The 24,035-nt window shown below is 58.8% G+C and overlaps 1 protein-coding gene and 1 long non-coding RNA gene across 3 annotated transcripts in view; one reads left to right on the top strand and one right to left on the bottom strand.

Annotated features, from left to right (window-relative positions):
• The window catches only part of RAI1 (retinoic acid induced 1), a 125,793-nt gene that overhangs the window by 87,435 nt on the left and 14,323 nt on the right, over nucleotides 1-24,035 (bottom strand). The window lies entirely within an intron of this gene.
• On the top strand, nucleotides 1,194-21,179 carry LOC123652934. The gene is made up of 3 exons (XR_006742517.1): nucleotides 1,194-1,205; nucleotides 16,139-16,146; nucleotides 21,004-21,179. It is a non-coding gene; the product is annotated as an uncharacterized LOC123652934 (long non-coding RNA).

Below are 24,035 nucleotides of genomic sequence, written 5' to 3'. Positions count from 1 at the left end.
CGTCTCTGCAGTTGGATCTGGTCAGACACCCTGGTGTGCCCAGGACCCTAGAGTCTAAGAGTTTGTACTGAGATGCAACCTGCTCTTTCCAAGGCTCTTGGTGTCCTTGAGCCGGGCAGCGCCCACCTCTAACTTCAGAACACGTCCACGCTCAGCACAGCTCCCGCTCCTCGCACCCAGCTCACAGCCGCACCCGCACCCTGCGCCTGGCCTGGCGGGACCAGTGCAGCCCTCTGCAGCCTCCAGCCTCACAGAGCAGCCAGAGGGGCCGCTGAACGCCACGCCATCCCCCCGCAGCCCTCCGCACTCCGCCTCCCACACGGTTACAGCACCCCAGGGCCTGCCATCCTGTGCCACCCACCTGCCTCGGCCTCAGCTCCCGCTCTGCCGCAGCCGCTCTGGCTCCCCCGCCCTCCCTCCGCCTAGGACAGCCGCTGTGGGCCTGCCTGGCCGCACTCTCCTTCCTCAGGACACGGAGGGCCTGATGCACCGTCCCCTGGCCTTCCCCCAAGGCCAGCAGAGCCACCCTCAGGGCCGCCTGCGCTGTGCCCGGTGACAGACAGGCGGCAGGGGAGCCCGGCCTGGGACAGAGAGGCTGGTGGCCCTGAGCCACCTGCCCTGCTATTAACAGAACCAGGAGGGATGCACACAAATCCAATTTGCTTATCGGAAACACGGACCTGGCCAAGCAAGGCTGCCCCCCGCAGGACAGCCGCCCCCCGCAGGACAGCCACCACAGCGCTGTGGGGAGGGCCTGCAGGCACTGGGTTCGAGGGCTGCTCGGTCAGGCGGACCCTCCGCGGCATGAGGCTGCAGGGACCTAGGAGATGAATGTCTTGCTGCTGCTCAGAGGTGCCCCAGACATTGTTGGGGGAGGGGGGGGGGGGAAGATTCCCTCAAGGAGAGATGTGAGCCCTCCCTTGTGGAGGCTCCCGAAGGGCCCCAGCCTCATCTCCCGCCTTTCCCTCCTGGGCTCACCAGCTCCCTGCCAGCCCTGCAGCCTCGGTGTCCAGTGCCTGCTCTCAGCCTCACCCCGGGCCTCTAAGAGGCTCCGCCCACCGCCCCGCCCATTCCAGCCCCCTGCACCTTGCCAGCTGCATGAGGTTGTGGCCCTCAACCCCATATCCCACCCAGGCCACAGGGTGAATGAACAGCACCCACCTAGGGGCCAGGAGGAGTTAAGGGTCCGACTCGAGTCACACTCAGTGCCCACAAGCACTGTTATCGCCTGCAGCGCGCTGTGCATGGGGCCGAGCTGGGGCAGCCCACGTGGAGGTGCAGGTCCCGGAAGAAGGCAGGAGGCTGTGCCGCTGCGTTGACCTGTGAGCGTGTGCGTGAGCACTGTGTGTGTGTGTGTGAGTGTGTGTGTGTGCTCACACTGGGTAAGGAGGTCCACAGCGGCCGTGTTTTCCTGAGGCCTCAGTCTCCGCACCCGCACACAGGCTGCCAATCTCCAGCCTCTATCCCCAGAGCCGGGCGAGGTTCCTGAACTTCCTGGGCCCTGCCCTCCATCCCTCAGGACTGCACTCCTGCGAGTCATTCTGCAAACAGACCGGGAGGGGAGAGGGAACAGGAGCGAGAAGAGGGGAGGCTGGATACAAACCTGTCTCCTCGTTCTGCCCGCTCTCCCTCAGCTCCCCTACCAGGTATGCAGGCGTCCCCACTGGGAGAGTTCTAACTAAGCGTCTGGTCAGCCTGTGCCATGGACTTGCTGTGTGGCCTTGGGAAAGACCCTTGCCCTCTCTGGGCCTCTTTGGAGGCCTCCATTTGCAGAATGCGTGAGCTTCTGAGGGGGCTGTCATTCTCAGTGAGGCAGGGATGGGAGGAAGGTGAGCCTGGGTCCTGGAAGCAGCCTCTACCCACTTTCTCCTCTCAGTTTCCCCACCTATGTGAGGGGAGGGCGAGCCCTTGGTAGGCACAGGGCACGGAGGCTCACCTGCCAGGTGTAGCTGGGTAGGGGCCCGAGCACAGCAAGACACCTCCTGCCCACTCAGGGCCCGGGCCCGGGCCAGCGCGACACAAGGCCGTTGGGACCCGCACTGAGCCAGCGGGCAAGCATTTCCTGGGGGCAGGGAGCCCCGGGGCCTCTGGGGGACCCCAGCTCCAGGGGCAGGGGTGAGACAGCACTGAGAAATCCCACACCAGCAGTCAGAGAAGCCTCCGCTGTGGCTGTGTGCACATGTGTGTCCATGCATGCGTATGATCATGGGACAAGTTCTAAGGTGGCTTCTTTTTTTTCTTTTTTTAAATAAATTTTTATTGTTCATATTATTACAAATGTTCCTTTCCCTCCCTCCCCTTCCATTGCTCTCCTCCACCAGGTTCCCACTCCACCCTCTGCCCTTTCCCCACCCCCCATTGTCCTCATCCATAGGTGCACAGTTTATGTTCAGTCTCTTCCCACATCCCCCTCTCCCCTTTTCCCCAAGAATCGTCAGTTCACTCCCCTTCCATACCTCTGATTCTATTATATTCAACAGTTAATATTGTTCATCAGATTTTTTTTTTTAATTTCCTTGGTTTTTAGATTCACTTGTTGATAGTTACGTATTTGTTGTTCATAATTTTTATCTTTATTTACTTTCTCTTCTGAAAGATTCCCCTTCAGCAATTCATATAATTCTGGTTTGGTGGTGATGAACTCCTTTAGCTTTTTTTTATTAGTGAAGCTCTTTATCTGGGCTTCGATTCTGAGTGATAGCTTTGCTGGGTAGATTATCTTTGGCTGTAGGTTCTTACTATTCATCACCTTGAATATTTCTTGCCATTCCCGTCTGGCCTGCATGGTTTCTGTTGAGAAATCAGCTGACAATCATATGGGTGCTCCTTTATAGGTAACTACCTGCTTTGCTCCCGCTGCTTTTAATATTCTCTCTTTGTCTTTTGCTCTTGGAATTTTAATTTAAATGATTTGTCTTGGTGTGGTCCTCTTTGGATCCCTTTTGTTTGGAGTTCTGTGCGCTTCCTGGACTTGTAAGTCTAATTCTTTCACCAGGTGGGGGAAGTTTTCTGTCACTATTTCTTTCAGTATGTTTTCGATATCTTGCTCTCTCTCATCTTCTGGGACCCCTATAATTCTGATGTTGGTTTGCTTGAAGTTGTCCCAGAGGTTTCTTACACTATCTTCAATTTTCTGGATTCTCTTGTCTTCTTGCTTCTGCGGAGGAGTGTCTTCTGGCTCTTTATGTTCCAAATCTTTGACTTGATTCTTGCGATCTTCCATTTGATTTTAGGACTCTGTATAATATTTTTTTTTATTTCAGACAATGTATTCATTTCTTGTTGATCCCTTATCATTTCTCGTTGATTCCTTATTAATTCTAGTTGATCCCTTTTCATATCCTCATAGGTCTTATTGATCTTTTCTAGGAAATTCTTGAAAAACCTTACAAGTGTAGATTTGAACTCTATATCCAGTCGCTTTTTGTCCTTCATTTCTTTCGTTTGTGATCTATTTCGTCTCGGCATTTTCGCAGCTTCCCTGATGGGGCGGAGTTTCAGGGTGGAGCCTACAGCCTTGGCTTCCGTCAGCCCTACCCTATGGGGCTCCTGGGTCTCAGGGTTCTTCAGTACTCGCTGCAAGCACCTCTGAGAGAAAGGTGCCCTCGATTTTCGCCTGCTACCAAACAGTCTAGGCCACATGTGTCAAACACAAGGCCCGCGGGCCAAATCCGTCCCGCCAGGCCTTGCAATGTGGCCCGCACCGCGCTGTCATCACTGCACTCCGCTGCGTTTCCATCACATTGACAGTTTATGACTGTTCAGTAAACCATTTGGCCCGCGATTTAGGCTGGATTTTAGATTTTGGCCCCTTCTCTGATTGAGTTCGACACCCCTAGTCTAGGCTCTCCCCCAATGAGCCCGGTATTGGGGCTCAGTTCAGTTGGAAGTGGGATTGGAGGTGGCATTCAGAGCAGTCTGGAGCCCCAGTCTCCTTCCTGCCAGGGCAATCCCGAGGCACAGCCTGCCGTCCCTTCTCTGTGCACAATGTGCACGCCTCTGGGACCTCCTTTCGCCGCTCCCCCGGGGTTCCACCTTACAGCCCAGCTCCCTATGGATGAGCCTGGGTCCCCGGGGTCTGGCCTAGAACTGGGGTTCAGAACAGGCAGAACTGGGGCCCAGCACAGTCGGAGCTTTTATCTCCTTCCCGCTAGGGAACGCCTGCCAGGCACTCGGCCTCCCTCCTCTCCGGCTCCGTCCTCTCCGCGCAGGCCGTGTGTCTCCGTACCTTAGGCTTTTACAGTTCCTCCACGCTTCCTTCTAGTTTTCTCCTTGCTTCTCGTTGTAGAATTTCCAGTCAGTCGACTTTCCTGTAGTTCTGGGCAGTGTCCATTTTATATTTTAGTTGTATTTTATTGAAATTGTTGTGTGGGGCTGCGGCTAGGTGTTTACCTGTGCAGCCATCTTGGATTCTCTCAGGTGGCTTCTGAGTCATGGTCCTTGTGACCTCGGTATGTGCTCGTGTCCTCAGAGCCTGAAGCAAGTATGACTGTGTGGCAGAGGGCTGGCTGGCAGTGGAGAGCATGAGCAGTCCGTGAACGTGACTGCCAGCAGCAGGAAGGGCGTGTGTGTGTGTGTGTGTGTGTGAGTTCCCGTATGCCACAGCGGGCTGGCATTAGGAGTGAGTGTACATACAGAGGACTTCCTCCAGCAATGCCAGCTCTGGGACTGCCCGCCCCGGGCTCTCGTTCTCTCCACTCCGTGACAAGCAGGCCTCCATCGCTGGGAGCCTCTCCAACATGTGCGTGTCCTGGGCGAGGTACTCGCAAAGCCCCAGGCCCTCTCCCCATGCAAACGCCCTCACACGCATCTGGAGCCCAGGCAGGGCCCCCTTCCCAAGGCCCAACAGGCTCCAGATCAGGCCTCGCGACCACAGTGGGCTCGGAGGAGCAGATCAGGGCTCAGAGGCGGGGCTGGGAGGGTGTGGGTGGGAGCAGACAGCTCTGCGGGAAGGGGTTCTCGGGGGCAGCCAGGGGCTGGGCAGCTGCTCCAGGTGGGACTGGAGCACCCCCGGGGCCTGCGTGTTAGGCAGCCGCAGGGGTGGGGTCAGCTGGCAGACGAAAGGGAGCAGTGGGGACCAGAGCTGAAGCCAGGAGAGCTGGGGGGGGGGGGGGGGGCTGCAGGGTTAACTGGAACCCAGCCCGCAGGGGCCGGTCTCCAGACTCTGGGCCTGTGTTCTGCACCCTCACCTGTCGGGAGCCCTTGTTATTGGAAGGGGAATAGTGACGCTCACTGTGAGGGACGGGGCGTGGGGGACTCGGGAGTCCCCGAGGCTCAATGTGCTGAGTGAGGAGGTGTGGCCATCCTCCCACCGTCCAGGTCCTGCCGCAGGGACTCAGGGCTCACCGTTCTATATTGGGGGGCTTTTCACCTCGTCCCCCCAGCCTCACCTTTGAGAGAAGCCCAGGTGGAGGGGGAGGATGTAAAAGCCAGTTCCTGTTCGCTCAGGCCAGGCTGGGGGCACTTACACTGCAGAGAAGAGGGAGGCAGGCAGAAAGAGCTTCCCAGGCTCACGGGGAAGGGCGCTCCCACCGCGGCCACGCCGGGCCGTGCATGGGGAGGCGCCGGGAGGCAGGAAGGAGGCAGAGGGAAGCACAGGACCCGGAAGGAGGAGGGAGACAGGACGCAGGGGTAAGGCGGAACGGGCTCCTCTTGCCCAGTGGCTGCAGCCTCTGGGCCCGCAGCGCAGGGACCTGCTCCTGGCCTCTGCTCTGGGCCCCAGAGTCAGCGGGGAGCGCGCCTCTGTGCCTGTGCCTCACCGGGAAGGAGGCCTCGAGAGCCCGCCCGCTCGCTGGGCACATCGCCTGGGCCTGCGCCCTCTGCCTGCAGCGCCTCCGCCACAGCCACGGCCCCTCCGCCCTCAGGGCTCCGGCCCCCAGGTTACCTGCCCAGGAGGCCCGCCTGATTCCCCCATTCCTCAGCTCCTGAGCCTCTTCCCTGCTGTATCTCCTCTCATCACGTTAGCACCTTCCAACACTGAGTGCTGTCTCCTGCGGGGGCGGGTCCCGGCTTCGTTCACTGATGTGCACTTAGAATGGTCCTGGCACATAGTATGGCCTCAATAAGTGTGTGTGAATGAGTAAAAAAACCACAGTTATTCAAGACAGGAAAGCCTCCCTCTGAACGGTGAAATCTTAAAGAGATAAGTCCCTTCTTCTTTCGTGAGAGACACAGGGAGAAACATGCCCGGCCATGAACCAGGAGGTCAGGGTTTGATTCCCCGTCAAGGACACAGGCCCTGGTCCCCACCTCAATCCCCAGAAGGCGGCATGCAGGAGGCAGCCAACCAACGATTCTCTCTTATCACTGATGTTTCCATCTCTCTCTCCCTCTCTCTTCCTCTTTGAAATAAATAAAAATATGTATTTTTTAAAAGAAGCATGTGCCCCCTCCCAGCTTAGGCCTCACTCTAAGCCAGTGGTTTGCTCTTGGGCGGGAAGGTGGTTCTCATTCCCCTTCAGTGTCCGGCCCACTCACCGGCGTCACTTGTGCACGGGCTCCATTTGGATCCCCAGCCTCCCGGCACCGTGCGGGGCGTCAGGACCCCCGCCCCGTTCCCTCTCCCTCCCTGTGCCGCCCAGCCCCAGCTCCCCCCGGCCTGTCAGGTCTCTGCCACGCGGATCCGCGGTCCGGCTGCAATTGCCTCCGACTGCGTGTTTCCTCTTACCCACAATTTCTCCTCCTCTTTCCGCCCGGAGCCCTGGGCCAAAGGCACATCTCCCTCTCGCCTGGCCCTCCCTGGCCCTGTGCCTGCTGGCCTGACCCCACTGCCCAGGTCCCTGCCACTTCTCGGCCTTCGTTCCTTCCCTCGACCCGGGTTCTGCACGTCTGACGCCATCCCACCCTCTCTGCGCCCCCGCCTCGAAGCCCCGCCAGGAGGCCCGTGCCGGCCACTCTGCAGAGCTCCCACAGCTCCCACAGCCTGGGGCTCACGGGCCTCCAAAAAGCTGCTCAAGAGACATCGCCAAACGAACGAGCGAGCTGTGACCACCGGCGAGCAGCTGAGGTGAGCAAGGTTCCCAATGAAACACCCACGCCCGTCAGCAGTCAGCGGCGTGGGCCTCTCTCAGCTCCTGGCTCCCTGCCGGGCCTGACGGTCACGCGTGGACAGTGATGATGGCGCCTGACAGTCATGATGGATGAGGCAGGGGGCTGCGTTGCTGTAACAAAACCCTCAAATCTCCAGGGCTTAGGACAACAGAAGTCTGTTTCACGTTCACACCTCACCTCTGGGCGCTGGCAGGAGGCTGCTCAGACAGGCCCCTGGGGACGCGAGTCTCATTGGCCAGGCCCGGTCACAGGCCCTCACCGCCCAGCGGGAGCTGTCCAGGAAGCACCGTGCCACATCCCACCGTGGCCTCGGGAGGATGAGAAATGGGACATTTTAGCCAAAAGTTCCAGGCACACCTCTAATGGCAGCGCCCCACAGGCAAGAGGCCGCCTCCCTAGTGCTCCCGGGCTCCGGACGGGGCGTGCAGTTTCACTGACTGCTTGGTATTATTGAGGCCAATGCTGTGAATATGCCCATTTTCCAGACGAGACAACTGAAGGCCAGACGGTGAGGCACTTGGAAGCGAGGCCAAGGCCGGAACCCTAGCTGTGCAGTCCCAGCCTCATGTGCCCTGCCTGGCACAGGCTGCCCTCCCCGGCACAGGCTGCCCTCCCCCTCCAGGCTGGCCATGGCCCAGGTCTGCGGGGCTCAGGAATCCCCCGTGAGGCCCCTCACACTGCACAGCCCACTCCAGCTTCCCCCAAACAGCGCCGGTGGCGGGAGGCCAGTCCCAAACGTCCCGAGAGACGCTGAGACTCGGGCGCAGGGCGGGCTCTGGGGACTGAGAAGCGGCCAGTCTCTCCGCTGTGGCCTGTGCCCCGCCTGCCCGGACAGCGCTGGCCCGGGCACGCTCAGCCTCAGCCGGGGCCTCTCAGCAGTGACGGCGGCCGTGCGCACCCACCTTCCTGCAGGCAGGACTGTGGAAAATGTCCTCAGTGGCTGGCCCGGCAGACGGTGGTCCTGTCTGCTGGAGTCACTCTGAGGGGTCGGGCTGGGGCCCTCCTCTGGCCCCTCAGTACCCAGGAGCAGCCCCAGAGGGCCGGGGAGACGCAGCTCTACCCGAAGGACCACCGTGGGATATCTGAGAACAGGCTGTGGGGCCTCAGAGAGCCACGTGGCGTCCGTGGGTCCCACGTGGACCAGAGAGAAGAGGTCCCCAGCTCTGCTCGCTGGCCTTACCTTCTCTGAGCTGCTTTCTCGTCTGTTATCTTAAGAGGACAAGTGACATCCCTGACACCTGACACACAGTAGGTGCTCAGCAAACACGGTGGTTTTGGATTGTTACCCATGTTAGCTTTTCGCCCATCAGCCCTCCCTTCCGTCCACTGAGCACCAGACCATGCGGCCTCTGGTAGTGCTCCAGGCGCCACCAGATAGGACCCCTCGGCCTCCCCAAGGCTCCCGCCCAGCTGTCAGAGAGCGCTGCCTCCAACCCCCTCGGCGCCGTGCCCCAGGCAGCACCCTGACCGGCCGTGGCCAGCCCCAGCACCCCGCCTCCACGGCAGCCGTCCTCCCCACCCCCTCTGAACCCACTGTGTCCGGACGCCTGGAGTTCCCAGGTCTCCTTCCCCCCAGCCCCTGCCCCAGCTCCGGGATGGAGGCGCAGGCACCGTGGGAACTCTGCACAGCTCCCTCCTCCAGCCGCCCAGCCACACACAGGTACTGAGCACGGACCCCTGCAAAGCATCGCGCCCGCCTCAGGAGAGCACAGACACGCACGGCCACCCTCCCCGCGAGCCCACAGCCTGGGGGGAACCTGAGAGGGTCCCTGGCGCGGCTCTGAAGCTGCACAAACTGCACGGCCAGGCTCTGCCGCTGCCCCGAGTGACTGGCTCCCTGCGTCACCCCCAGCCTCAGGCCGAGCCCCCTCAGAAGTGGGGACAGGCTACCGAGTACGAAGAGCTTCGTGCAGATCTGGCACTCGGTAGCTGCTCAACCCAGGCGAGCCTCGGTTCTCACCTTTGGGGGGGGGGGGCGGCCCAAGAAGGGCACAGAGCCCCCAGGCATGCTGGGAGAGCCCCTCCAGTGTCCGCCCGATCGCTCGCTCACCAGGGAGGGCCGTGATGCCACCTGGCGTCGGCCCCGCACCTCCGTCCGAGCTCTGGCTGAAGGGCGGACACGCCGGGACCTTGGCAAACCAGAATAGGCCCACCCAGCAGCCCAGTCAGCCCACCACAGACACTGGAAAACACAGACATTCACATGAGGAATGTATTAAAGGCTGCGGCATTGGAAGGTGGAGAAGCACTGGTCTAAAGGTTCTTGTCACATTAGAGTTCAAGTCCTTTCTGGCCGCCTTGGCCAGGCGGAGCCTGCGGGCAGAGCTGACCCTCACCAGCACGCTGGCCGAGGCCAGTCCTGCCGAGCTGCAAAGGGATGCTGGGGAGCCAGTGACGATGTGGTTGATGCGGACCCGGGAGGAGGTGCTGAAGAGGCAGCGAGGAGGGCTCGGCGGGAGGATGAGGAGAGGGCAGGGCAAGGAGCAGGGCATCTGGGAGAAAGCCCATGACAGCCGCCTCTTCATTCCCACCTTCCTGCTGCGGAGAGAGGAGCGGGAGAGGGGAGAGGGCCGCACCTGGGGGAGGGGAGCGCAGGCAGGTCCCGGGGAACACCTGTCTCAGGCTTCCTCCGCACCGCGCTCCCATCCCCCCACCCCCCGGCCAAGCCGGGCCCAGCCTGTGCAGGGGCTCGGCCAGCACTGCAGCCAAACCCTGTGCTTCCCTGGAGGACGCAGAGGCTGCGGTCTGCACTGCCCTCAGGAGCTGCGGTCTAGGGCACAGCACACCCTCACCCTGGCTGCTGCACCCACGAGAGGGACCAGGCAGATCCCGGGACGGGGCTCCCTTTGGAGGGGCAGGGAGGGATTCAAGGGTGAGAGAGGGGGAGGGGCCCTGGTCCCCGCAGTGAAGAGCTTCTGAAAGGCAGGGGAAGGGAGGGGAGGGGAGACGGAGACGTCTGGCGCACACTGAGTGGCACCATGACCACCACGGGCGCAGAGCAGGGGGCACAGGGCAGGGTGGCGCAGAGCAGGGGGCACAAGGCAGGGGGCACAGAGCAGGGTGGCGTAGAGCAGGGGGCACAGAGCAGGGGGCGCAGAGCAGGGGGCACAGAGCAGGGGGGCGCAGAGCAGGGTGGCGCAGAGCAGGGTGGCACAGAGTAGGGTGGCGCAGAGCAGGGAGCACAGAGCAGGGTGGCATAGAGCAGGGGGTACAGAGTAGGGTGGCACAGAGCAGGGGGCACATAGCAGGGGGCACAGAGCAGGGTGGCAGCAGAGCAGGTGGCACAGAGCAGGGTGGCAGCAGAGCAGGTGGCACAGAGCAGGTGGCACAGAGCAGGGTGGCGCAGAGCAGGGGGTACAGAGCAGGGGGCACAGAGCAGGGGGCACAGAGCAGGGGGCACAGAGCAGGGTGGCACAGAGCAGGGGGTACAGAGCAGGGTAGCAGCAAAGCAGGGGGCACGGCAGGGGGCACAGAGCAGGGGGTACAGAGCAGGGTAGCAGCAAAGCAGGGGGCACAGGGCAGGGGGTACAGAGCAGTGGCGCAGAGCAGAGTGGTACAGAGCAGGGGGCACAGAGCAGGGTGGCAGCAGAGCAGAAGGCATGGGGCAGGGGGCACAGAGCATGGGGCACAGAGCAGGGGCACAGAGCAGGTGGCACAGAGCAGGGGCACAGAGCAGGGTGGCACAGAGCAGGGGGCACAGAGCAGGGTGGCACAGAGCAGGGGGACAGAGCAGGGGGACAGAGCGGGTGGCACAGAGCAGGGTGGCACAGAGCAGAGGGCACAGAGCATGGGGGCACAGAGCAGGGTGGCACAGAGCAGGGTGGCACAGAGCAGGGGGTACAGAGCAGGGGGGCACAGAGCAGGTGGCACAGAGCAGGTGGCACAGAGCAGGTGGCACAGAGCAGGGGGTACAGAGCAGGTGGCACAGAGCAGGGTGCACAGAGCAGGGGGCACAGAGCAGGGTGGCACAGAGCAGGGGGCACAGAGCAGGGGGCACAGAGCAGGGTGGCACAGAGCAGGGTGGCACAGAGCAGGGGGCACAGAGCAGGGGCACAGCGCAGGGGGCACAGAGCAGGGTGGCACAGAGCAGGGGGCACAGAGCAGGGAGCACAGAGCAGGGGGCACAGAGCAGGGGGCACAGAGCAGGGGCACAGAGCAGGGGGCACAGAGCAGGGGGCACAGAGCAGGGTGGCCAGAGCAGGGGGCACAGAGCAGGGGGCGAGCAGGGGGCACAGAGCAGGGGGCACAGAGCAGGGTGGCACAGAGCAGGTGGCACATAGCAGGGTGGCACAGAGCAGGGGGTACAGAGCAGGTGGCACAGAGCAGGGTAGCACAGAGCAGGGGGCACAGAGCAGGGTGGCACAGAGCAGGGGGCACAGAGCAGGGGGCACAGAGCAGGGTGGCACAGAGCAGGGAGTACAGAGCAGGGGGCACAGAGCAGGGGGCACAGAGCAGGTGGCACAGAGCAGAGGGCACAGAGCAGGGGGCACAGAGCAGGGTGGTGCAGAGCAGGGGGCACAGAGCAGGGGGCACAGAGCAGGGGGCACAGAGCAGGGTGGCACAGAGCAGGGGGCACAGAGCAGGGTGGCACAGAGCAGGGTGGTACAGAGCAGGTGGCGCGGAGCATGGGGCACAGAGCAGGGGGCACAGAGCAGGGTGGCGCAGAGCAGGGGGCACAGAGCAGGGTGGCGCAGAGCAGGGTGGCACAGAGCAGGGGGTACAGAACAGGGTGGCACAGAGCAGGTGGCACAGAGCAGGGGGTACAGAACAGGGTGGCGCAGAGCAGGTGGCACAGAGCAGGGGGCACAGAGCAGGGGGTACAGAGCAGGGTGGCACAGAGCAGGGGGCACAGGGCTGTGCTTAGCAGCCAGACCAAAAGGGCTTGCATGCCAAGCAGAGGCCTCCCGGGGCTGAGCTCCACCAGGGAGGGCCCTAAATTACATGAATGAACGATCCGCCAGCCACTCCCCGCCCAGCACTTCCGTCAGAGAATGAGGGGTTGGGGTGCCAGGAGGGAGACTCAGCCGCTGAGGCCCTGCTGCCCCCCAGCCCTCCGGCCGGCCGGCCCCACAGGCCTGCGCAGAAGCAATTAAACGCGCTTGTTCGCCACCATAAAGCCAAGGGGGGACTTGAACCTGAGCAGCTGGCTCCGGAAGCTGCTCCTAGCCACACCTCCTGGCCTGGCTGGGGGGCGGGGGCGGGGGCTGCGGCACAACCAGATGCAGTCAGCGCCACAGTCACAGCTTTGAGGGAAGACAGCTACAAACGGTGAAACTCCCCAGCGACTGCTCACTGCGTTTGAATTTTAACCCCAAACCCTGGCTGGGCCTTCCAACGGGCCTGTGGGCGGCGGCAGGAGCCTCACAGAGCACAGTGCCTGGCACCAACAGGGATCAACACCAACGGGCCAGGAGCGAGCGAGAGACGGAATGCTAACCGTGCCCTCACAGCGGCTGCCTTTCCCAGCTCACCCCCCCCTCCCCCACCGCGGAGGGCTCTGTGAGCACAGGGGCTAAGACAAAATGGCAGGGGAGCCTGAGGCAGCAGCTGTGCTGCCGTGCTCCGGGCGTCCCCTGGGGCAGTGCCTCGGGCATCCTGCAGTCTGGTTGTTGCTGGCGGATGTTAAGGGCTCTGGCAGGGAGGGCAGGGAGCACTGAAGGAGGCATCGGCTGCCGGAGTCTCACTCCGGTGAGGGGCTGGAAGGAAACTTCTAGGCCGTGAGGAGCCCAGAGAGGTGGGCAGTGGCCTGGGCGAGAATCTGGGCCTCCGGCCTCATTCCGTCCTAGCTGAGCATTGAGGTGCCAGAGCACTCCAGCCGGCTCAGGCTCCTCCCCAGCAGACACACACGCAGTCTGCACGCCTGCCTCGGCTTGTGACCCACAGGAATGGCAATGACAGCGACAGCCTGGCTGGTCCCTGTGTCCCCCGGGCCACACTCCCCCGGGCAGGGAGATGGACCCCCACATCACAGCTGACCTCAGCCCTGCACTCTAGCTGCAAACCTGCTGTGACCCGACGAAGTACTGTTACTACAGTCACGGTGCCAGGGATAACGGGTGCTTGGTGTGGACGTCCTGCCTCCCAGGGCCCCCCCGGCGCCCGCCCTCACACAGCTGGCTGGCGGCCTGGATGGGCCTCCATGCCCCCAAGAGCTGAGCTGGCTGGGGACTCTGGGCAGGAGAGGGCTTGGTCCCCCCTTTCCCACCTGACCCTGAGACGGGCCCGCCCCTCGTGCTGGCCGGCCTGCGGTGGCAGCCGTCCCAGAGGGGCCTCAGCAGCCTCGTTAGGAAAGTAGTGACAGATGCATTAGCTGCTAAGGTGAGGGGGAGCTGAGGGCTGTCACAGGCTGAGGAAGCCATGTTCTGGGTCACTGGGCCCCATCTGGGCAGGGGCTGCAGGTGGGGAAGGGACAGAGACAACGTCCCAAGTGCAGTCACCCCCAGAGCTGGGACGCTCCTGGGACTCAGGGCCCGGAGCAGGGATCTATCTTCCCATCATTCCGCATTCTTGCTGCCTGCCTCCTGGCTGGATTCTACTCAGTGATCCTTGGCAAACCCCCAACTCCTCTGTGCCTTGGCCATTCCAGCCCGATGCTCTGCACTGTGTAACCGAAGAGGAAACTGAGGCCAGGGCGGGCCTGCCCCGTGCAGGGAATCAGAGAGCCCTGCTCTGCGTTCGGCCACCAACAGGCCGTACGCCCTCCGGACCTGCTTCCCATCTGTGAAAGGCCCTACGTCACCCTGCCGAGTGCGCAGGGTCTCTGGGCTACAGGCCGGGGAGGGCCCATTTCTGCTGAAGAGGCTCCGAGGCTGTCAGTGTTCCTGCCGCGCCAAAGCAGTCTTCCCGGAGCCTGAGGCCCGGCCGCGAACTCAGGTTGGCCAGGTACTGAGGTCCTCTCGGTGGGTGTCTAGGCCCGGGGAAAAGCACATGCAGCCCAGCCAGTGGCCTCGACCTCCGCCAGCGACGGAGTGGGTGGGAAAGTCCCAACCACACTCCACAGGGGCCCGGAACAGGCCTCACACCCCAGGACATAGGACACACAGGCAGACACGGGCCCCCGCCCACGGATCCATGCACCACACCGCGGAGCACAGCCTCGCCCGCGCTGTGGACACCCCACACATGTGAGCGCCAAAGACACTCGGACAGACAGCCCCTCAGCGCACCTCCACTACCCAGACACACACGCACAACCACACATCGCCCAGTGGAAGACCCAGACACCCACTGTACACACCATCACAGTCACGGCACATCCTCGGCAACCCAGCACAGACTCATCGTGTGCCTGATGCAACCGTGCAGGAACCATCACCCTCCCATGTACAGAATCCCTCAAAACAGACACCGAGACACGCTGCACACACAGCGCAGAGCGAGCGCACACACACGCACACACACACACACACACACACGCCACCTGGTTACATTCCACAGTGCAGGAGCCCCGAGTCCGGAAGAGCAAATCCAGATAAATACATGTGTCCTTGTGTCCTGAACATAAATCTCAGCTCCCGCCTGACAGCCTCCTGGCTACAGGTAAAGTGAAATGTGTCTTAAATATTTTATAAATGAATAAACCTGCTCAGAGAAGGTAATTTACAGTACCATTGGCTCAGGCTCACATCGCTTCGCATCTTGTCACCCGGAGAGCACACAGGGTGGCAGCCGGCGGTGGGCGTGGGGCACAGTGTCTGGTGCCGGATATCATTCCCAGGGAGGGAGCACCATTCCCAGGGAGGGAGCACCGGCGACTCTCCATCCACTCACTCCAGCTGCTGCTGGGAACAGGGCCCTGCATGCTCCTGTCTCTTTGGCTCCTCCCCCTCTCCCATCCTTGGATGCCTTTTAAATGCCAATCCATCCCTGGCAACTGATTTCCAAGGCCTGTTTCGCACAGCCTTGCATGTGGCGATGGGACTGTTCAGGAATGAGGGAGAAGAGGCCTGGCAGCAGGGACAGGCTGGGGTAAGGGCAGCTGAGAGAGGCTCTGCCAGGTGCCGGGCCCACGTGCCCCCAGGGAGAGGCCCCAGGGAGGGGACACAGAGAGGGGGCAGGGTGGTCACAGGACCAACAAGGGAGCTTTGAGTCTGAGCACAGCGGGCACAGGACCACCCAGATGAGGCTGAGGCCTGAGGCCTTGCCGTCCCCTTGCCCATCTGGGGCGGTGAGAGCCCCTTGCTGCTGGAATCTGAATCTCAGCTGGGCCCACAGCGTTCACTGTCCCGGTCCCAGGCCCACACTGCTTCTCAGAGCTCGTGCCCCAGGGAAGGCTCCTGGAGCGGCAGGTGGCAGCAGAGCGGAGAGAGGCTTTCCGGAAGCTCTGCCAGAACGGGTTCCTTTTCTCTGCAGACCCTCACAGGAAAAGGAGCATTACATACAACAGCAGAACCAACTGGTATTTACAAGAGAAGCAATGGCACACTGGCAGGGGCCAGGGGAGTCAAAGGTGACTTTGGAGCCTGGGAGCGTGCGGATTGTTAGCTTGTCCTGTGTCCACGTCTGTGCTAAGCCGTCCTCCCCGTGCAGTGAGGGGGAAGCTATCAAACCCACCAACTACCTTACCAAGCCGGGTGTGTTTTATATTCACTGTATTTATGTTTGTTGTATGTTTACAAAACAATGTTTAGAATAGTTATGTCCTAGGGGTGGGATCAGAGAAATTTTACTTGTTTTCCTGAATTTGTAGGTTTTTCTAAAATCAACATGTTAATAACCTGATAGGTTAATTTAAAATGAAATGCTTAGGACAGAAAATTCTTTTTTATTTCAAGCCTGAGTCCCTCCCCACTGGAGCCCCTCCTCCTTCGCCCCCTCCTCCTGTGCCCGACCGCGAGTGCAGCCGGCGGCCGAGGGGCGCCTCGCAGAGCCCTGGGGCCGGCCCCGGGGAGCGCAGGGCGCCCGGGCAGCGGAGCGCGGGCTGCGGGCTGCGGGCTCCGGGAGCGGCCGAGCCGGGGCGCCCCAGCCGCACGAGGGGCCGCCGCGCTGCAGGCTGGGAACCCGCGTCCAGCGAAGGGGCGGGGTCCGGGGCCGCGAAGCACGCCGGGACCCTCGCTGCCATGGCGACCGGAGGCTCCGCCCCTCGCAGCGGGGCCGGTCCGGCCTTGGAGGCGCCCGGCCGCGGCCAGGGTGGTGGGCGCTGCGGCCAGAGCGGGCGGCGGGGGCCGGGAGTTGGGGGCGGGGGCGCCGGACACGGGAATGGGGGGCGAGGGGCGTGGAGCTTGGGAGCGGAGGGCGGGGTGAGAGAGGGGGCCGGGGCGTGAGGAGCAGCTGGACGGCAGCTCTGGAAGCTCGGCTCGCCTCTGGCCGCGCCCTCTGGGTCCCCTCCGGGCGGAGCGGAGAGGAAATGGCCCCGGAGGCGCTGACCGCCGGGCCGCCCTGCCCTGGAGGCGGGCCCAGAGCGGACTGCCCGCCCGCCCCCGCGGCCCCGCCTTCCAGCCCGGTGACCTCTCCCACCCGGGGCGCCTCCGCCCTGACTGCGGGGAAGTCTGGGGCCCTGGGCCTGGGCTGCCAGGCTCACAGCACAGACCTGTGCCCACAGCTCCAGCGGCCATCCTCGCCCTCCCGGTAGACCCGGCTGGGCCGGCAGCTGGGGCAGACCTGATCCTCCCAGCAACAATGGGACAAGGGTAGGATGGGAGCGCACTGCTGGGCCCGGTGCCTAGCTTCCCGGTTCTCCTTTGGTGACGACCCGGTTCGGTGGGCAAACAAGCCGAGATCTGTTAGGAGTGAAGTGGCAGGGCTGGGGCTGAGCCAGGCTGGGGCTCCAGATCCTGTCCACAGAGTGGCACTCCCAATTCCTGGCCGCTGGGCAATGGCCCGCCACCTCCCCCACCCGCCCCTCTACCGCAGGCCTGGCTGGCCGGCCGAGCTGGTCTGCAGCCACACAAAGCCCCGTTTGTTTGCTTTCTCTGCGGTTCCCCTGGATGGCTTTCTCTGCTACCTGTGGGCCTGGCTTCCTCTCCAAGTCGCCTTCCCAGCCAGCTGACGGGAAGGAGGAGGCAGCCATTCCCGTGAACCCTGACTCCCAGCCACCCCACTCTGCCATCGTCCCTCCGGTCACCCCCAGTGCAAGGGGCACCCAGCCAGGTTGGCCTGACTGAATGGCTTGGCAGCCCCCCTCCCTGCCTCCCAGTATGGAGGGTGAAGCAGGAGCCACGCCTCAGCCAGGGGCTGGGGGAGCTGGAGAGGAGCCAGAGAGGCCCAGGCAACTCCCCTCGCCTTTTGTGAGCAAGCCTCGTTTTGTTTGTCCATCAGGAAGGCTGCCCTGATTTCCCAGCAACCCACTGGCTGCCAGGAGATAAGGAAGTAAACGGGACCAGGAGGGCTAAATTGGAGGCCGCGGAGGGCCGCCCTGGTTTCATGGCCCTCACCCACCCCTCACTCTTTCTAGGGTTCCTCGGTCTCCCAGGCTGGATGAGGGCTTACAGGGTCCCGGGGGCCTCCTGGGGCGGGTGCCCCGTCCGTGCCTGTGCTGAGCAGCTCTCTCCGCAGGTCCTGGGAAGCCCTATCAAAGGAAAATGAACACCCACATTCCACACCACCGCCTCCCCCTCTCTCTCCTTCCAAGTAAAGAAACCCAACACTGATAGTGCACAGAGATACCTCAATCTGGCTGGCTCTACCCAGGGTGCATTTCCTGCACCCTGCCACCTGGGTGGCCTCCCGCCATCCCTCCCTCCCTCCCTCCCTGTCTGCCTGCTTGTGGAGTTTAACCCTTACATAACTCTGGGATAAAGGAATGACTGTGCTCACTGACAGAGGACAGGATGCTCGCTCCCTTCTGTCCAACTCCAAGCCCTAGAAGCGTGGTCACTGACTGTCTGCCAAGCGAACACGTGACCCACAGGCAGAGCGTGGCTTTAGTCTCCAATCTGAGCTCTGCCATTTGTGAACCTCTCTGAGCTTCAGCTTCCTGGGCAATCTACAGGGCAGTGATGGCCTAGAACCACCAATGCCCAGCACTCGGTAAAGGACGGCTTTTCTCCAGGATCCCCAGCATCCCAAGGGACAGGCATTCGTTCACTTGAACATCACAGGAACCAGGCCCCTTCCACTGCTTTCCCCACCTGGCCGGGCCTCCAGGCACCCCCCAGTCACATCTCCGGCCTCTGGAATGCTCCCTGCTCCTGTCCTGTCCGGAGACCAGAGCCTCTGTGTGTAATTGGCTAGAGGGGGCGCCAGGGGGCAGTGTTACCCAGCTCCATCCACATCCTGCTGGCCTCAAGAAGAGCCACTCAATTAAGTCCGATTTGGCAAAACGTCTGCTTGCAGTGCTATTTTAGGCCACAGTGGTGATTTCTGGGCTTATCTCAAAGGTATCCTAAACCCTATTCCTTCCCAACTCCCTACCCCTATCTGCTTGGAATGAAAACATTGTTCTTCCTCTTCTCTGTTCCTGTTTCTCTTCCCCGCCTATCAGAGGGAGGCACTGAGAAAAGGGGCAGAGGCTGGGTCCCAGGAAAGCAGCACTCCCACCCACAGGGCCTCTGCAGGCCCGTGGCTCAGTCCCCCAAACACAGCATGCGGGGAGTTGTAGTTCTCTTAAACTGGACAAAGTGAGTGGGCCTCTGGCCTTTACCTTCTCCCCACCTCTGGAAGCTCCCTAGGCTGGTCCTGTTCTCCTGTCTCCTCAGACACTCCAGGTGTCCGCCTTCCCAGCAGACGCCTTTGGACTTTCTGCCTCTGAGCCTTTGCTGGGGCTGTGCCTCCTGCCTGGAGAGACCGCCTGAAAGTTATCCCCTCCACAGAGCGGAAAGCTTCACGCCTCACTCTGCACTTTATCTTCTTAGCTTGCAAAAATTACAATGAAATCTACAGAAGTGCAATTATTTCTTTAATGTATGCTAACCTGCCAGACTCTCCCTTCAAAAGCACAGGGGTGGCATCCCCGAGGTCACTACTGTTTCCCAGGTTCCACAGCCCCTGGCAGTGCTGGCACTGGCAGATCATGCTGTGCAGGCTGTCCTGTGCATCCCGGCTCAGCCTCCAGCCTCTCCCAGCAGGGATGTCCTCGGGGACTTGCAGTCAGAGCGCGTTTGCTCCGTGAGAACCACTGCTCCCCGCCCGGCCCAGCGCTCCCCGCCCCTAGTGGATGAGGCATGACTCTCCCCTCCTCCCCCGGCCCCCAATACAACAGATGATGTGTTTTCATTTTTTAAAAAACACCTTTATTGGGAGTATTACAGATGTCCTCCCTTTTTCCCTGTTGCCCCTCCACTTGGTTCCCAACCCGCCCCAGACCTTCACCTTCCTATTGTGTCCATAGGTTCACCAGTTCATTCTGTTCATTAGATTTCTTGTTTTAGATTCAGTTGTTGAATCTAAATACATATGTATTTGTTGCCATTTTATCTTCATATTTTTAATCCCTTCTTCCTCCTCCCTCTTCCTCCTCCTTTCCTCTTTCTCCTCTAAAAAAAAAAAAATACCCTTCAGCATTTCATATAATACTGGTTTGGTGGAGATGGACTCGGTTAGCTTTTTCTTATCCATGAAGATCTTTATCTGACCTTTAATTATGAATGACAGCTTTGCTGGGTAGAGTAATCTTGGTTGTAGGTCCTTCCTATTCATCACTATGAATATTTCTGGCCATTCCCATCTGGCCTGCATAGTTTGTGTTGAGAAATCAGCTAACAGTCATCTGGGTACTCCCTTGTAAGTAACTGACTGCTTTTTTCTTGCTACTTTTAAGATTCTCCCTTTGGGAGAACCAAGATAGTGGAATAGGTAAATGCCTGTACTCGCTGCCTCCCACAAACAAATCAAAATTACAACTAAAATACAGAACAACTGTCATCCAGAACCACCTGAAAGCAGGCTGGGTGGAAGTCCTACAACTAGAGAAGTAAAGAAGGAAGCACACTGAGGCCAGAAGGAGGGACGGAGGCGTGTGCCGTTTTATTAGTCAGGAGATAGTCTCTGCAGAGGCCTCCATGCGGAAGGAGCAAGAACCCTCTCCCCCGCCAGGGTCCAGAGCTGGGAAGAGAAGTCCCCACAACTACGGGCTATAAAAACCAGCAGGGATTTTGGCTCAGTGACAGAGGCTACCGGAGACCCAGGTTTTTCATTTAAAGGGCCTTGGACTCCCTCTGAGCTCCAGTGCCAGCCACCAGGTGGCAGCTCTGGGGGGCCCAGACACATAGGAGGAGGAACTGGATAGTCTGGCATCAAGGCAGGAACTTGGGGCAGCTTTCTTCAAGATGGAGGTGCTTGCCGATACCGGTTTGGCTCAGTGGTAGAGCGTCGGTCTGTGGACTGAAAGGTCCCAGGTTCAATTCCGGTCAAGGGCATGTACATTGGTTGCGGGCACATCCCCGGTAGGGGGTGTGCAAGAGGCAGCTGGTCGATGTTTCTCATTGACGTTTCTAGCTCTCCATCCCTCTCCCTTCCTCTCTGTAAAAAAATCAATAAAATATATTTTAAAAAAAGAAAAAAGAAAAAAGATGAAGGTGCTTGCAGGGGTCATTGTTCCTACGCTGGGACCTCCTGGTCTCAGGGCTGACTGGCAGCCATTTCTGTTTGCTCCACTCTGGTGATTCCCTGAGACCCCACTTCAAACAATTTACAGCCACTCTCCCCTGTGTGCAGCGTCTTTTACTTATGAATGGCCTGTCCTGCCACAGGCTTCACACTTTGCTAAAATCTCTCAAACAATCTGCAGCTGGTGATGGTGTGCTCCAAAGCAATCAATAAAAGGTCCAAAATTTGACCCTAGCACCAGCCTGCCTTGCTTCACAGCTGGGCCTCACCTGGCCACCTCCAAGCCCAATACAAATAGCAAATGTCAGCTGTCTGCAGATCCCTCTGTAGCTCCTGCCAGGTGGCCCCAGGGAGTGGCTGACTTTGCATCTCTGTGGAGGCCCCAGACCCAGTGCACCTGGTGGACAGCTCAGACCATAACAAACCCACAACTCCACACATCCACAAGCAACACACTTTAAGAGCCAGAGTCAGGAGCACCAAAGTCCTACTGCTCCAGAGGGGTGTCTCCTGCAAAGCAGCTCTCCCACTGTAGTGGCAGCTGGTCCTCCCAGCCAATTGGCCTGGAGGTCAACTCCTCCCACTGACACCAACAGCAATCGAGGCTCAACTACATGACTGTGCACACAGACCACACAGGGGCACACCTAGAGTGCCCAGCTCAGGTGACGGGAGGCTGAGCCACTGGGCCCCCAGAACACCTACTATACAAGGCCATTCTACCAACTCAAGGACACATGGCAGCTCTACCCAATACATAGAAACAAATACAGGGAAGCAGCCCAAATGTGGAGACAAACATGTCACAAATAAAAGAAATGGAAGAGCCCTGTGCTGAGCAGGGCCCTGGCTTCCCCACTAGATGTCAGGAGCAACCAGAATGTCTGGGGGGGCGGAGGGGGGGACGGGGTGAAGCAGGAGCCTCTATAGAAACTTTACTGAGGAACATTGATCAGTTGCCTCCTGCACACCCCTTACTGGGGGTGTGCCCGCAACCAAGGTTCATGCCCTTGACTGGAATCGAACCTGGGACCCTTGAGTCTGAAATAGTGCAAGTTCTAAGGGAAATCAGCACCTTCAGGCTAAAAAGAACTTTTCCCAAACACAAGACTCTGCCATCAGATCCACAGAAACAACAGACTAGAACCCCAGATGTTGGGGTTACCCGAATCTAAGGTAACTTTTATATGTATGAGGAAATAAAGACCCATGAGCATGTGACCAAGAAAAAAAAAAAAAAAAGAAATGGAAGAAAGCAAACTACTGAATATAGAGTTCAAAACCACAGTCATAAGGTTACTCAAGAATCTTCTTGAGACCTTCCAGGGACTTAGTGATAATTTTTTTTTTTAATGGTTTGTGAGATTTTCAAGGATCTTAGTGAAAATGCAAAAAAAAAAAAAAAAAAAAAATCAGAAATTAAGCATACACTGACTGAAATAAAAATAATATACTGTAGAATAGAGGATTATGAAAATCAAATTAATTTGGAATATGAGGAATAAAATAACACCCAATCAGAAGAGAGGAAAAAAAGAATAAAATATATGAACATAGTGTAAGGAGAATCTGGGACAACTTCAAGCGTACCAACATTTGCATTATGTTGGTGGCAGAAAAAGAGCAAGAGCAAGATATTGAAAACCTATTTGAAGAAATAATAAAAGAAAACTTCCCCTACATGGCGAAATAGACTTATAAGTCCAGGGAGCACAGAGTCCCAAACAAGAGGAACCCAAAGAAGCCCACACCAAGACACATAATACTTAAATGCCAACAATTAATGACAGAGAATCTTAAAAGTAGCAAGATAAAAGCAGTTAGTTACAAGGGAACACCCATACAACTCAACTGATTTCTCAATAGAAACCATGCAGGCCAGAAGGGAGTGGCAAGAAATACTATTGTAAAAACTACGATAGCAAAGATTTACATCCCAGATTATTCTACCCAGCTAAGCTATCATTTAGAATTAAATGTCAGATAAAGAACTTCACAGACAAGAAAATGCTAAAGGAGTTCATCACCACCAAACCAGTATTACATGAAATGTTGAAGGGTATTCTTTAAGAAGAGGAAAAAGAAAGATTTTAAAAATATGAACAATAAAAAGGCAATAAATACTTATCAACTTTGAGGGGGAGAACCAAGATGGTGGCCTAAGCTGCCACCTCGCACAACAATTTCAAAACAACAACTAAAATCAGAACGGACATCATCCAAAAACACAGGAAAGCTGGCGGAATGGGAAATCTACAACTAGAAAGGAGAGAGGCTCACAGAGCGAATTGATAGCCGCAAAACACTGAGGTAGGGTGACACGCCCGCAGAGAGGAAGTGTGGCCAAGTGCCTGGCAGGAAGGGAAAGGAAGTCCCCGATTGCACTTTCTGACTGTACTGAACCTCAACCCCGGCCGAAACCTCGTGGACCCAGGCTCATACAGGTGGAGTACGGACTATAGAGAAAGGCACCTGGAGACTCAGAGACTCGGAGACTGGGGGAGCCGGGAACAGCAGCAGGCAGGGTCTACAGTCACTCTTGTGAGCGTGCGCAGAGAGGTCTGACCACAGAGGTTGCCTCGGCCTCTCCATAGCGCGAGTCGGAAGCTCCAGACTACAGAGACCCGACCTATTGATAATTCCCAACAAACCCCTGGGGCACCCACGCTCTTGCACGGGGAATCTGGACGGTTAGGCAGAAACTCAGGGAAGCGCACAAGGGCAGGGCTGACGGGAAGCAAATACTGTCAGCTCAGCCCTGAGACTCTGCCCCATCCAAGTTGAGCACAGAGGCTTTTGCAATTTTGCAGGTCTGATCCTTTAGACTGTCTCCCATACAGAAGGTATCCCAGAGTAGACACAGCTGATACATCCAATTGGCCTAAAGGTCAATTCCTCCCAGGGATACCAACAGCAATCAAGACGTAACTACAACAAGGCTGTACACACAGTCCACAAAGGGGAGCACCAAGAGTGTCTACGTCAGCCGAAGCCGGTTTGGCTCAGTGGTGGAGCGTTGGTCTGTGGACTGAAGGGTCCCAGGTTCGATTCCGGTCAGGGGCATGTGCCTCGGTTGTGGGCACATCCCCGGTAGGGGGTGTGCAGGAGGCAGCTGGTCAATGTTTCTCTCTCATCGACGTTTTTGGCTCTCTATCTCTCTCCCTTTTCTCTCTGTTAAAAATCAATAAATATCTTTAAAAAAAAAAAAAGTGTCTACCTCAGGTAACTGGGGAGGCTGACCCACTGGGCCATATAGGACACCAAGCACACAAAGCCACCCTACCAACTCAGGAAAGCAGCGAAAATGCCGAGACAAGGAAATAGATCTCACACAAAAAGAATGGAGAACAAAAGACTGGATATAGAGTTCAAAACCATGGTTATAAGGTTTCTCAAGAATTCCCTAGAAAAGGCCAATAAATTTAATGAGACCCAACTAGAAATTAAACATAAACTGACTAAACCATATAAACTAAAATATTATACAGAGATCCAACAGC

The sequence above is a fragment of the Pipistrellus kuhlii genome, unplaced genomic scaffold, assembly GCF_014108245.1.
Source record: "Pipistrellus kuhlii isolate mPipKuh1 unplaced genomic scaffold, mPipKuh1.p scaffold_m20_p_23, whole genome shotgun sequence".
NCBI lineage: Eukaryota > Metazoa > Chordata > Mammalia > Chiroptera > Vespertilionidae > Pipistrellus > Pipistrellus kuhlii.
This window is presented reverse-complemented; position numbering and strand designations above follow the sequence as displayed.